The sequence below is a fragment of the Neomonachus schauinslandi genome, chromosome 2 (assembly GCF_002201575.2).
Source record: "Neomonachus schauinslandi chromosome 2, ASM220157v2, whole genome shotgun sequence".
Taxonomy (NCBI): domain Eukaryota; kingdom Metazoa; phylum Chordata; class Mammalia; order Carnivora; family Phocidae; genus Neomonachus; species Neomonachus schauinslandi.
In genome coordinates this window covers 185498486-185511489 of record NC_058404.1, presented here as the reverse complement: position 1 = coordinate 185511489, position 13004 = coordinate 185498486, and positions in this window count along the sequence as shown.

Genomic DNA, 13004 nt, shown 5'->3' with positions numbered 1-13004 from the left:
CCTTACTGTTTTAATTACTACCACTTTGTAATATAACTTGAAATCTGGGATTGTGATACCTCTAGTTTTGTTTTTCTTTTTCACGATTGCTGTGGCTATTCAAAGTCTTTTGTGGTTCCATACAAATTTTAGGATTGTTTGTTCTATCTAGTTTTGTGGAAAATGCTGTTGGTAGTTTGATAGGGATGGCATTAACTCTATAGATTGGTAGTATAGACATTTTTTTTTTAAGATTTTTATTTATTTATTTGACAGAGAGAGAGAGAGCGAGAGCAGGAACACAAGCAGGGGGAGTGGGAGAGGGAGAAGCAGGCTTCCTGCCGAGCAGGGAGCCCGATGTGGGACTCGATCCCAGAACGCTGGGATCATGACCTGAGCCGAAGGCAGACGCTTAATGACTGAGCCACTCAGGCGCCCGGTAGTATAGACATTTTAACAATATTTGTTCTTTCAACCCATGAGCATGGAATGTCTTTCCACATCTTTGCACCATCTTGAATTTCTTTCATCAGTGTTTTATATCAATTGATTGATGAATCTTGATTGTTTGATTTAGCAATTGAGGGTTGGCAAACTTTTCTGCAAAGGGCTAGATGTCATTATTTTAGGCTTTGTGGACCACATAAAATGTCTTTCATATATTCTCTCTCTTTCTCTTTTTTTTTCCCTTTAGCCACTCTTTAAAAATGTAAAAACCATTCTTAGCTTGTTGGCTATACAAAACAGGCCACTTGGAGTGATTATGATATGTCAATGTGGATTCATCAGTTGTAACAACTGTATCACTCTGGTTGTTAATGGGGGAGACCATGCATGGGTGGGGCCAGGAATATATAGGCAGTCTCTTTATCTTTCCCTCAATTTTGCTGTGAACCTAAAACTGCTCTAAAAAAATAGTCTTAATTGAAAAAAAAAAAGAGTCTTAATTGAGGAAAGAAAACAAAAACAAAAAAGAAAAAGAAAAGAAAAAAGAAAGAAAGAAAGAAAAGAAAAAGACCACAGGCCAGATTTGATCCTGGGGCCATAGTTTGTTAACCCCCTTAGCTAGCTCATGGTAAGGCTAAAATGATTACAATGCAATTTTTGCCCTCCACAACTTCATGCATTTATTCATTTAACACATCTTTACTGAATATCTCCCTTGTGCTTTAAGTGGGTGAGACAGCTATATAAACCTGTAAATTATAGCACAATGTGATGAGTACCCTACCTGAGGTACAGTCTAAGTGCTTGAGAAAAAAGAACATGTGACTTTCATTGAAGTTAAATTCTAATTGCTCTGGAAGTGGGAGGGATGAACCAGCTAGAGAAAAAGGACAAGGCATTCTGTGGAGGGGATGCATCATGACTAAATCCACACAGGCATAATATACACATATATGTATGTGTTAAGCTTTTTGTATTATACAACAGTGTGACTGGAACATCACAATGAATAGCATGGCGGAACACAAGAATAGAGTGTTTCCCAAACTTTTTCACATCTACCGTATTTGTTTGGAGCATTGGGTTAAACAGATGAAGTCACTTGTGACTGGAAGCAATGGGCCCAGGGACTCATGCTTCCCCAGCCCCCACAAGGTTGCCCTGAGAGACCTGAGTGCAGCACCCTGCTGATTTATGTCCCTTGGCACTCCAGTTGAGAAGTTCTGCAGCAACAAGGAAAGAGCTGAGTGAGCAGGTGGGAGTTGGGTCAGGGGGAGTTTTGGTGGCTTTGCATTGCCCAAGGCTGAGGCTCAACTTCTGCTTCTGTCATTTACTTATTGGAGGACCTAGACAAGTTGTTTTGAAATCCCTTTTCTTCCAGTTCCTCCTCTTTGTAAAAGGCTGATCATACCTGGAAGGGATCTTGTGAAGCTTAACATTAAAGAGATACTGTACATACAGCTTTTGCTGCAGAGTCAACACTCAACAGATTATTTATTTCTTCCCTACATCCTTCCAGCCTCCCTATATCCTCAATAAAAATGTCGCTTGACAAGAAAACCCATACACGTTCCAGTCTCTATATCCACTGCCTGGGGATAGTGGAAGGGCTTTTCTGACAAAGAGAGAAGGATGATAAGTGAAGAGAAACCATAAAATAATGAGTAAATCTATTTCTCTGGCCCTCTTACTTCAAATGAAGACTTTTCTTTAGGAAGAGAGAGGTCACCAACTCTTGGTACCCTTAGGTGAGAGTTGTAATATCTGTGTTAGGAGAGATTATTCTGTCTTTCCTTTCGTCTCTCTTTTTTTCTTTTCTTTTCTATTTTCTGTTTCATAAGCCAAGGGTGCAGGGGCTGAGTGGTCTGTGCCCTGGAGGTGAACTGAGGACTCTGGTTAAACATGGCTTGGAGGAAACTCATCAGCTGACTTCAATAGAAACATCTGTGAGTTCATATTGGCCAAGTCCCTAGAGATTTTTTCACTGCTGAACATGCTACTTCCCAACTGTTCAAGATAGTGGATCAGAGCTGTGCACATATTTTGAGATGCATTCTGCTGATTGGATTATTTTTAAAGCCTGTTTCTTATCTGAAGTATTTCCTTTAATTGCTTCTTTTTGGCCTGATGCTAGGTCTTGGTGAGGTTATTCCAAGTCTAGAATCACAAAATAATACTCTCCAAAATTGAAAGTAGCCACCCCATCACTTTCCAGATGAGGAAATTGACACCACTTGGATGAAAATTTGCTCAAGTCACACAGATATCTCATTTTACCTCCCTTTCCTTCTTCCTCCCTCTCTCCTTCCCTTCCTCTCTTCCTTATTTGCTGAATAACTCCCAGATGCCCTGCACTGTTTTCAGTGCTAATGATACAAAAAGGCATACAGCCTAGCTCCTTGTCTAGAGCAGTGGCAATGATGTAAGCCAATTATTACTGTAGGCATGATAAATGATTGCATAGAGGGGCACAAAAGATTCGAAGAGAACCCACAAGTGGGTCAACTACATTAGACTTGGAGGGTCAGGGGAATTGACTTGAGTGGAGTCTCAAAAGGATGTGTGGGATATAAGTAGGCTGTGAAGGCAGTGAGGTATGAGAACAGAGAGGAGAAATAATCTTCCAGACAGAATGGAGAGTATGGGTAATAGCATCAGAGGCACATTTTATTTTCCTGAATTTATTTATTTGTGAAGAGAGGGAGGGAAGGAGAGAGACTTGGAGAGAAAAAAATATAAAATTCAACCTGAACAGTTGCTGCTTCTGCTCTTTCAGTCTATGCCTTCATGCTGCCCAAGGGTGTCATAATTGAGTCTCACACACATGGAGTAAGAGGACCAACTGCACAGTCATCACAAGCATGTGGGAGCATCTCACCAAACCAGTGAGAGCAAGAGCTGTTTTGACTATACATGATTTTACATGCTGAGTGTAGAACTGAAACCCTGTAAGATGCTCTTCCACTTATCAAGGCATTCCTACCACATACTTATCCATAGGGGGTTTTGTTAAGGAGAACTAGTTGCCTGGATTAGCTTTAGGAAATGCAATCCTTTCTGTTGATTCAACAAAGATAAATTTTATGGCTGCCATGCACCATCTTCTCTGATCTCTTTTAATGGAGGTGGTGTTGTTAAAAGAGCTGTGAAGTCAATAAACAAAGTTAGCTAAGTGCACAACTTCTACCTTCCTGGCTCTGTCTAGGAACCCAGAGCCATGTGATCCTGAGATACGGCCTCCCGATAGGTCATGCCCAGGGGCTCCCACTATCTCTAAGCAGCACACACTCCAGAGCATCTTATTAATGATAATTAATTACATTGAAATTAATGATGTTTTTCATCTGATCCTGGGCTCATTTTACAGCTCAGAGATAAGCTCAGGTGACTTTGGCTTTTCTGTCTCTCCATCTCAGCAGTCAAGTGCCCTCTTTTATCTTTGTTGACTCTCTGCTTCTTCCAGGTGCCCATGTTCTCCAGCTGCACTTGCTACTCTATCACCTCTCCCCTTTGCAGGAATAATGAGCTACCCCAAGCCACAGAAATGATCTGTTTCCACATGAGGGCTTCTGATGATATGGACAATACAGTTTTTCTCAACAGAGTTTCATTTGCATATATCCTGGCCATTAGGTCTTAAAACATCTTCATTAGGTCTTAAAACAGAGACTGTCAAATGAGCACTATCTGATAGCTCAAACAATACAATAGTTTTAGAAGACTCTAATCTCATCATTGTCCACTCTAGTGCTTTGGGTTTTGCTGAGGAAAATCTTTCACAGAGGCGGCATGGAGCATTCGGTTTTCAGGTTCAGAAATTCTTTACTATTTTCCAGTGAAAATAATGGGGATTGTAGATGGGATTTACCGAATTTGAACTGCATTGATGGTTTTTGCTTTGTTTGAGCAAAAACAGGTGTTTGGGGGAATTAAACATTCCTGTTGCGAACTGTAATATAGTAACATTGAGAATGAAATGTTTAAAAACTGAGTATAGGGCATGATGATGAAAGGGGATTGGATTGTGAAAATTCTTTCAGAGTTCAAAGTTTTATACTATTTCAAGGATTCAAAGAGTAAATTGGAAATATACTCCATTTGGATTTTTTGTTCTTGGGAGAGGATAAGAAATACAGTCCTCGAAGAATGCTTCATTGTATTGACCACCCAACTATTGATTTATTAGGGCAGAAAACCAGAAGCGTTACATCAAATAATTTCCCAATTTATTTCTTTCTCTACTTATCTTAAGCTCTTCCTTAACCTCCTCTCTGCACCACCCCCAAACAAGCCCAAACATGTACCAAAATAATAACAACAACAATTAAAATATCTCATTGCATTCATTCAGGTAAGTTTCAACATATTGAGTAATTGAAAATTTTCCAGTTGTCTCTGCATCTGATCATAGTCTTTTCTTCCATAGTCTTTGGCTCCAGAGTCATTGATTTGTTCATTTGTTGAACATACTTTATAGACATCTGCTAGACAACAGATATTATCATAGGCACTGGAAAAACAATGGTGGGCCAAACATAGTCTCTATCCTTATGGAAATTAAGATCCAGGAGAGGAGGCTGACATTCATCTATAAGTCATACCAATAGAAATGTAAAATTATAATCAAGTGCTAAGAAGGTGTATGGTGCCAGGAGAGCTTATAGAAGTGAAGTCTAACCCAACTTGGAAGACCAGGAAAGCCTTTTTCTGTGGAAGCCGCTATGGAGCTGAAATCTGAAGGAACAAGAAGGTATTCATTGGCCAAGAGAAGGTGGTAAAGTGAGTGTTCCCCAAACGGAAGATGCTACTTGTTCATTGACCCCACAATGAGAGGGGAAATGGTGAGATAGCGCTACTCAACCTGATTCTCTTCAGATAAGAATTTGGGTGTCTTTGGCTATTTCTCCTTTCCTTTATGGGTGATGACACCCTTTGTACTTCAGATTCCTAGAGCTGACATTTTTCTTCCTGGGAGCTTGGTCCCGGAAGGAGAAGAGGAAAAGTCTAAGGCATCTTTCCTGATGTCAGCCCTTTCTTTCTCCTTTATTAGCCTTGTCAGTATTGATGAAGGAGTATTAGTCTAAAAAGATCCTGTCTGCATATGAGCAATGAGAAGGTGTGTGAGGGGTGTAGGCATCCAGGTACGATTTTCTAGTTGGCAGCAAGCTCAAGGGGGAAGAGTCCTAGGGTTAGGCTCAAAAGACTGGGCTTTGCAAGGTGAGGCATTTAACTCCTCTGAGGCTTAATTTTCCTCATCTAAAAGGTGGTTGTAAGGTCCACATGAGATAGCAATGCCAGAGAACATAATACATTTATTTAAATATGTAAGAAACCATTTTTTTTTGCTATTACTTACTTAGAAGTTCACACTTTTCAAATAGAATCTCAGAAAGAAAATTTTATCAGTGACCAGAATATATATTTTTTTAATGTATGTTTTCAAATTGTATAATGATATATTGTCTCCTCAAAATAAGAATTGGACTAAAGGATGACTAGAGTGTGTTGTGTTTACCAGTGAAATGGATCTTTGGGGCAGTTCTCACCAACTTGACTCTGTGGAAATTCTTAGTTCAATTCAGCCAGCACATGTGGACATAGGAGGTGTAGGCCAAAACAGATTTGGATCACTGAAGTGATTCAGATTCAAAATACTTCAACTGAAATATCAGGTAAATGATGCAAAGGGTCATTTGTGCTTTACACAAAGAATTGATCAGGATGTGTTTCCTCTAGATCTGACACAAACAGGTTTTAAGATCTTCTGGGCCTCACTGTTCCTATCACTAAGGGGACAGAAAAAGAGAGGACATCTAAAATTCATTCTGGCTCTAACATTCCATGCTAAAAATGCCTTTAATCACTATCAAGAGGCATTAGAGTCCAACGGACCTGAATTCTCTCTCTCTCTCTCTTTTTTTTTTTTAGGAGATAAAATACTTTAGTGTGCATATTCTCTACAGAATGAAGAACAAATTTATAAGCACCTGCTGGAAATTTCAGGGGAGGGAGAGCCTGAAAATTTTCCATTGAGCAAGGAAGGATGAATAGAAATTACTTCGACAGTACCCATTATTACTAATTTGAGACTTATGCAGGTCGTTGATAACAAATTTGTCTGCATAATGTACCTTTGTACCCTTCCACTAATGCCTCTCCCGTACCCCCCACCCCCTTGCCTTTGGCAAGCACCATTCCACTCTCCCTTTCTATGATCAACAGACCTGACTTTCTAAACTGGCTCTGTTACTCATTGTGTGACCTTGGGCAAGTAACCTAACCTCTCTATGCCTAGTCCCTCTTTCGTAAAACAAAAAATATAAATACTTAATTCACAGGGTTTCCATGAAGATAAATTGGCATAAAAATTAGATACATTTATGAGACTCTCAAGCATAGTAAATGCTAAATGTTTATGCCCTTCTCTTTTCTTTTCCACTTAAGTTTATATAAGTATTTGGCCTTAAGAACTTTTGTACTTTAACTGGCCTCATCTGAAAACTTCTTGGGTGGAATGAAGAGTCATGGAATTCTGCACTATTCAAAGCCAGTAACTATTCATGACATATAAAATGCTTGAATTTCCTCAGTAGTCTGAGAGTGAAATAAATTTCCATGCCCCACAATTATTTCATTTGTAATAATTAGGGATCAGTCTTATGACTCATGATATTGCTCTATATTGAAGTACAAGGAAGGAGAATGCTTAAGAAGGTAAGGGAGAAATGGGGGGGCGTCTGGGTGGCTCAGTCAGTTAAGTGACTGACTCCTGATTTCAGCTCATGTCATGATCTCAGGGTCATAGGATCAAGCCCCACCTTGGGCTCCATGCTCAGTGGGGAGTCTGCTTGGGATTCTCTCTTTCCCTCTTCCTCTGTCCCTTGCCCTGTTCACATGGGCTCTCTCTAAAATAAATAAATAAATCTTAAAAAAAAAGTAAGGGGAAAATGAGTCTGAGACATTAAGTTTCCTATTCATTTTGCAAATAAACTTAGTGTGCTTGTTCTTAAAAGAATTGCTTCTTCAGGAGAGAAGGAAAAAATCTATTAAAGGGAAAAAAGTTTCTAAAGAAGTTGAGCAGTTCTTTTTATTTTCTTAAACAAATTCTTATTGCCAAGTATTGGCTCTTGGAAAACACAGTTAGCCAGCTATAAAGTTGTAATAGGAAATAGTAAAAGCAATGAAATGTACAATTAAGGATCACACACCCCAGATATCTTCTAGTTCATTAGTCATCCTCCTATCTCGTCAAAGGAGGTTTCGCAATCCCTGCTCTTTACTCCTTGGCTCAACTACAGTGGAACGGATGATAAGGTTCACTCTTTTTTATAGTGTTTCCTTGGACAAAGCAATGATGTCTTAAAGATGAAGTTTAATGCTCCCTCAGGAAATGCTGTCCATTTTAGACTTTTTTTCTGCTTGGTAGCATTCTCTTTTTCTCAGTGAACATTGTAAGCTCGATCAATAGTCATAGAGATTTTACTGGATTCACCAGTAGAGGGAGTTCAAACCAAGGTGTGGAAAATTTGGGAGAAGGTTGTTCTAGAATTTTTGAGGGTGCTCTATATCATGGACTGAATTCAGGGAACTGAGGAAAGCAGTAACCAAATATAGATGGATGGATTCATCGATTCTTTCAATGAACACTGAGCTAACATAAATGCTGTACATGCAAAAAAGAATAAGAGAGAAGCTGTTCTCCCCTCCAAGAGTTTATAGCATAGTGGAAAGAGGCCTATGTAAAAACAAAACAAAATAAAAATCTGCTATAATGCCCTGTTCTTGGTATAATTATAGGATGTGAACAAGATGTGGGAACTACTAATCAATCCAGATTGGTGGTGGAGTGTGGGAGTAAGGTCAGGTGTTGGGTGTGCTAGAGTGATGTGAAATCACCCTTCTCTCTGCAAGATTCTGGTGAGCCAGAGAGGTGGGTCCATGGATTCCATAAGCTTGGGAATAAGGTATTTAGCAAAGGTCCCAGAGACCTCAGGGGCTTCTAACTTTTTCCGCTACCAAATGACTCTGTGACCTTAACCACTCACTTAATTATTTAGAACTTTCATTTATTCAGCTATAAATGAAGTGGGATTTGTGGTTAAGTACTTCTGTTTTTAAAAGATTTACTTACTTGAGAGAGAGAGTGAGCAAAAGAGAGGGGCAAAAGGAGAGAGAGTCTTTTAAGCAGACTCCACGCTGAGCAGGAACCTGATGCAGGGCTTGATCTCAAGACCCTGGTATCAGGACCTGAGCCGAAACCAAGAGTAAGTTGCTTAACCACCCAGGGGCCCCAGTGGTTAAGTACTTTAACTTCCCTTCTGTGAGGGATGCCTAGAGCATGGCAATAAGAGATGGGGATAGAGGACATGGGACTGTTTTAACTTACCTGGGAGCATTCACCTCCTTGCCTTTTGGTTTCCTCTGCACATCATTGTCTGGCATTGTGGTACTCTCAAACCAAAATCTCCTCAAATTGTTCTCCTTGATGGCTTGAGTTGTTAACATTGTTCTTCTTAATAGACCACTCAAAACCAATATTCCCAGTATTATCAGATTCATTTTGGTTTAAAGGACCTCCCTTTGTGTTTCACAGGCACCTACACTTACCTCCAGTATAAGAAATGTAACTGTGTATTGTAACGGGTTCGTTTTCCTGCCAACTTTTTGAAGAGAGGAGGAAGTCTTAGTAATGTATCTATCCCCAGCACTCAGCACAGAGTTAGGAATGTAGTAAACGCTTAATGAAGGTTTGCTGGTTGAACGCATGAATGAATGAATCAATGAGTGAATGAATTCACATTTTGCTGAAAGTCTGATGGTTATACACAGTCTCCAGTTTCACCCAGGTTATAATAATATTGAGCACACAGTTAAGCTGTAGGCATAGCTGTAATCTTTACTTCAACCATAAATAGCTTTCATTTTGTAGAATTTTGTGGAAAAGTTTAGTCTCATAAAGATCTCCTGAGATTGATTTGTCCCTTAAATCTGTATCAAAATGCCACAAATGAAGTTCAGCAGAAAATGCAGTAAAATTATGCAGTGTGGGTAAGGAGAAAGTATTAGAGCAAGTCTTTCAGGATGGCTAAGAAATGTGAAGTTTAATGACCTTCCTTGTAAGACTGGATGAATTGACTCTCAGGTGGAGAGGTAGATCTTACCTCTTTTAGTAGGATCCTTTCTCCTTGCCTGGTTTGAATGTTTTACCCTGCCTTTTCTCCACTTCTAATCCTTTCCAACTTCCACCATATTCTAAGACTTGGGGCAAATAGTCATTGACTTGTAGTAACATTTACTCGGTTGTGTTTACACACATAACTTTAACATTAGTGATGATAATAACTGATATATTTGAGTGCTAGCCTAAGTGCTTTCATTTAAGATATCACATGGAAGTTCTATATTCTTGTAAAGAAAACAGTATTTCCCTCTTTTTTAAAGATTAGAAAGTTAGAAGGTAAAAAACTTGCTTGAGATTTTGCAGTTGGTGTAAATGGTCAGTACACAGAAACATGATTTAGTTGCCTGCATTTTTGGCTTATGAAAATTCTGTGAGGTGCTATGATAAATCTCCAGATATTAGGTTTTCCCACAAGAAATTAGAGATTGAAGGAATTTTGGAATTTATGTATTCAGAGAATTTTTACTGAGCACCTACTGTGTGCTAGCTTTTTGAGCTTGGGGCACAAGAGAACAAAATCATTGCTTATTATATAAATTATATGATTAATGAAAAATGTGGACAAAAATCCATGTTCTCATGGAACTCTTATTCCCATTATTATCTCAATTTACAATTCAGGTGGAAGCAAATTATCCCAAATTATGTGGATAATTGCCTCTACTCCATTTCACTGCTCCTCTGTACTTGACCAGTCTTAAATACCCATTGGGACTTCATATAAACATTCCTTTGAAAAATAATTAAATTTGGAGAATGGAAGATAAAGCAAAATATTTTAAATTATTTTTTCAGTCCCAGTTCTGTTTCTCAGTGGACTATATTGAAGTAATAAAATTTCTCCTTGGGTAAATGGTAATGAGCCTTTATGCCCCAATATTATATGAGAATTAGAGGACTGTTGACAATAATTATGCCCCAAAAGTTTGTGAATGATTTAACGAACCGAAGATTTGCTTCATTGGCTCACCCACATTCCACAGGTGTGAACAATATCCTCAAAGACCATCAGTGTGCATGAGCTGAGCCCCTGTGGACATGGTAGATCAGTAACTCACCAAGATATGCCATGATCTTCATTTGGGAAACAGTTTTTTTCAAAGGGAAAATTGGCCTCCTATACATCCTGCATTCATCAGCTAATTGTTTCTTCTCCTTTCCATGCCTTTAGGTGCCAGTAGGTGAGTTAGTCCAAGGAGAGTGCAACTTTTTATCTAAGAATGCTGCCCCCGCCGCCCCTGCCGCCCCTGCCGCCCCTGCCACCCTCCCCCCCCAATAAAGCAGCATCAGTTGGTGGAGAGGATACTTGCATAGCTCCAGTTATTGGTAGTGACAGCATATTTTAGGTATGTAGCCCATTACCTGCAACCTTTGGGGTTCCTGGGATTTAAAATCTGTGACTTTGACCTGTTGGGGGTGTGATCTTGGATATCCCTGGAATGTGGTATTAGTTTATTTTGTTAAAGTGTGAATTCAAATTAGCTGTCATTGAGACAAATGTATAGGGTAATTGAAGCACTTATGGCAGGTGATTTACAGTTTCTGTGAACACGTATCACCAGAGGACCTTACAAAAACTCATATCCTGACTCCCCAGGTCCAAGGAGGGGCATGAAATTGTGCATTTTATTTTGGGGGTGCTGATGAAACTTGCCTTCACACTTTTAAGTGGTGAGGTTGGCAAGTGAATCTGATGAACAATCCATGAATCACAGCTCAAGGCAGCTTGTTGTTTTCCCTTTATTATTGCACGCCCAGTAATTTTAACTAAGGCTTTAAAGAGGCAACTTACAAATTTATAGTTGTAATTGAATGCATTTTAGGAAGAAAATGTATGCTACAGTGATGTTCACAATTTGGGATTAAGAAGCTATCACTTGAGATATAACCCTCATTGATGTCAGCAGTTCGTTGTGTACATGTAGGGAACAGCTTTACCTACATTATCTTATTTGGGTCTTGTCACCTCTCTGAGGCCAACTAGCCCAATATTTTGCTAACACACTTTCATAGATAATTCAAGTGAGAAACACAGCAGCGAGTGACAACCCCAAGATGACACAGAGCATTGTGACAAAGCAGGGGTCTCAGCCCAAGGATCCCCATTCTTAGTCTGGTGGCAGATGCATCTAACAAAATAGTTTTCATTTTATCCTTCTAAAATCTAGAGATTGACTGACTTTCTTCACATAATGTATGTTCAAACTGAAGTTATCACATATGCTTATAATATACTTATCTATGATAAATGTCATCACCATTATCACCCACAACAAGCAATAGGAGTGCTTCTGATAAGAACTTACTATGTTTAAGGAATATTTTGTGTGTACAAACTAGGCATACAAAGGAATATGGGAAACAAAGCCATACAAATGATTTAAATAACAATATTACAGAGGAGATGTGAAATACCAAATTACAAAAATTAAATGAATTAATGCCGTTTTGTTAGATGCTTAGTACCTAATGAACACTTAATAATGTTACTATCAAACAAGTGTCTTAATAATAAATGCAAAAGAATATTGAAGTTTTTAGTGGTTAAGGAAAGCTCAGTATAAGAGGCAAGATTTTTAGTGGCTCTTGGAAAGGAGTAAATTCACAGTGGTCGTAAGCCAGGGTCTGGAGTCTGGCTGCTTGGATTTGAATTACGGCCCAACCCCTCCCATGCTGTGTGAATTTGGTTAAATAACTTGGGTCAGTTACCCTGAGAAGTAACTCTGAGCTTAGTTTCCTCTTCAGTAAACTGTCAAGAAAATAATAGGTCCTACCTCAAAGGACATGGAGAGAATTAAGTAAGACATGCAAAATGCTGAGTATCCTTTCTGGTATGGGGTAAATGCTCTGTAGTCAGAGCTGATTTTATTCAGTTTCCTTTTAAAGATAAGGCTACCAAGGTCCAGAGAGATTAAGTGATTTCCTTATTTTAGGAAATGTGACAAGTTTGATTAAAACTCAGACATCTACCCCAGACCTGTGTTCTTTACTAAACTATGTCAACTGTACAAATACCAGTTCTGCTACTACTATGAGTACGTACCACTACTACTACAATCATGACTACGACATCTATGATTACTACGACAACCACTATTACTACAACTATGACTGCCACTGTGACAACTAATACTACCATGACAACAACTACTGCTACCACAACTATGAATGTGGTGGCTGCTGTGACTGCTACTACTACTATGACGACTACTCTGCCATGAGTACTACTACTACTACAATTATGACTGCTGCTATTGCTACTATGACTACGGTGATGGCAACCGCTTGTACTATAACCATGAGTATGACTGTGCTATGACCACTACTCTGACTGCTCTACTATGAGCCCTACTACTACAACTATGACTCTGACGGCTGCTATGACTGCTACTACATG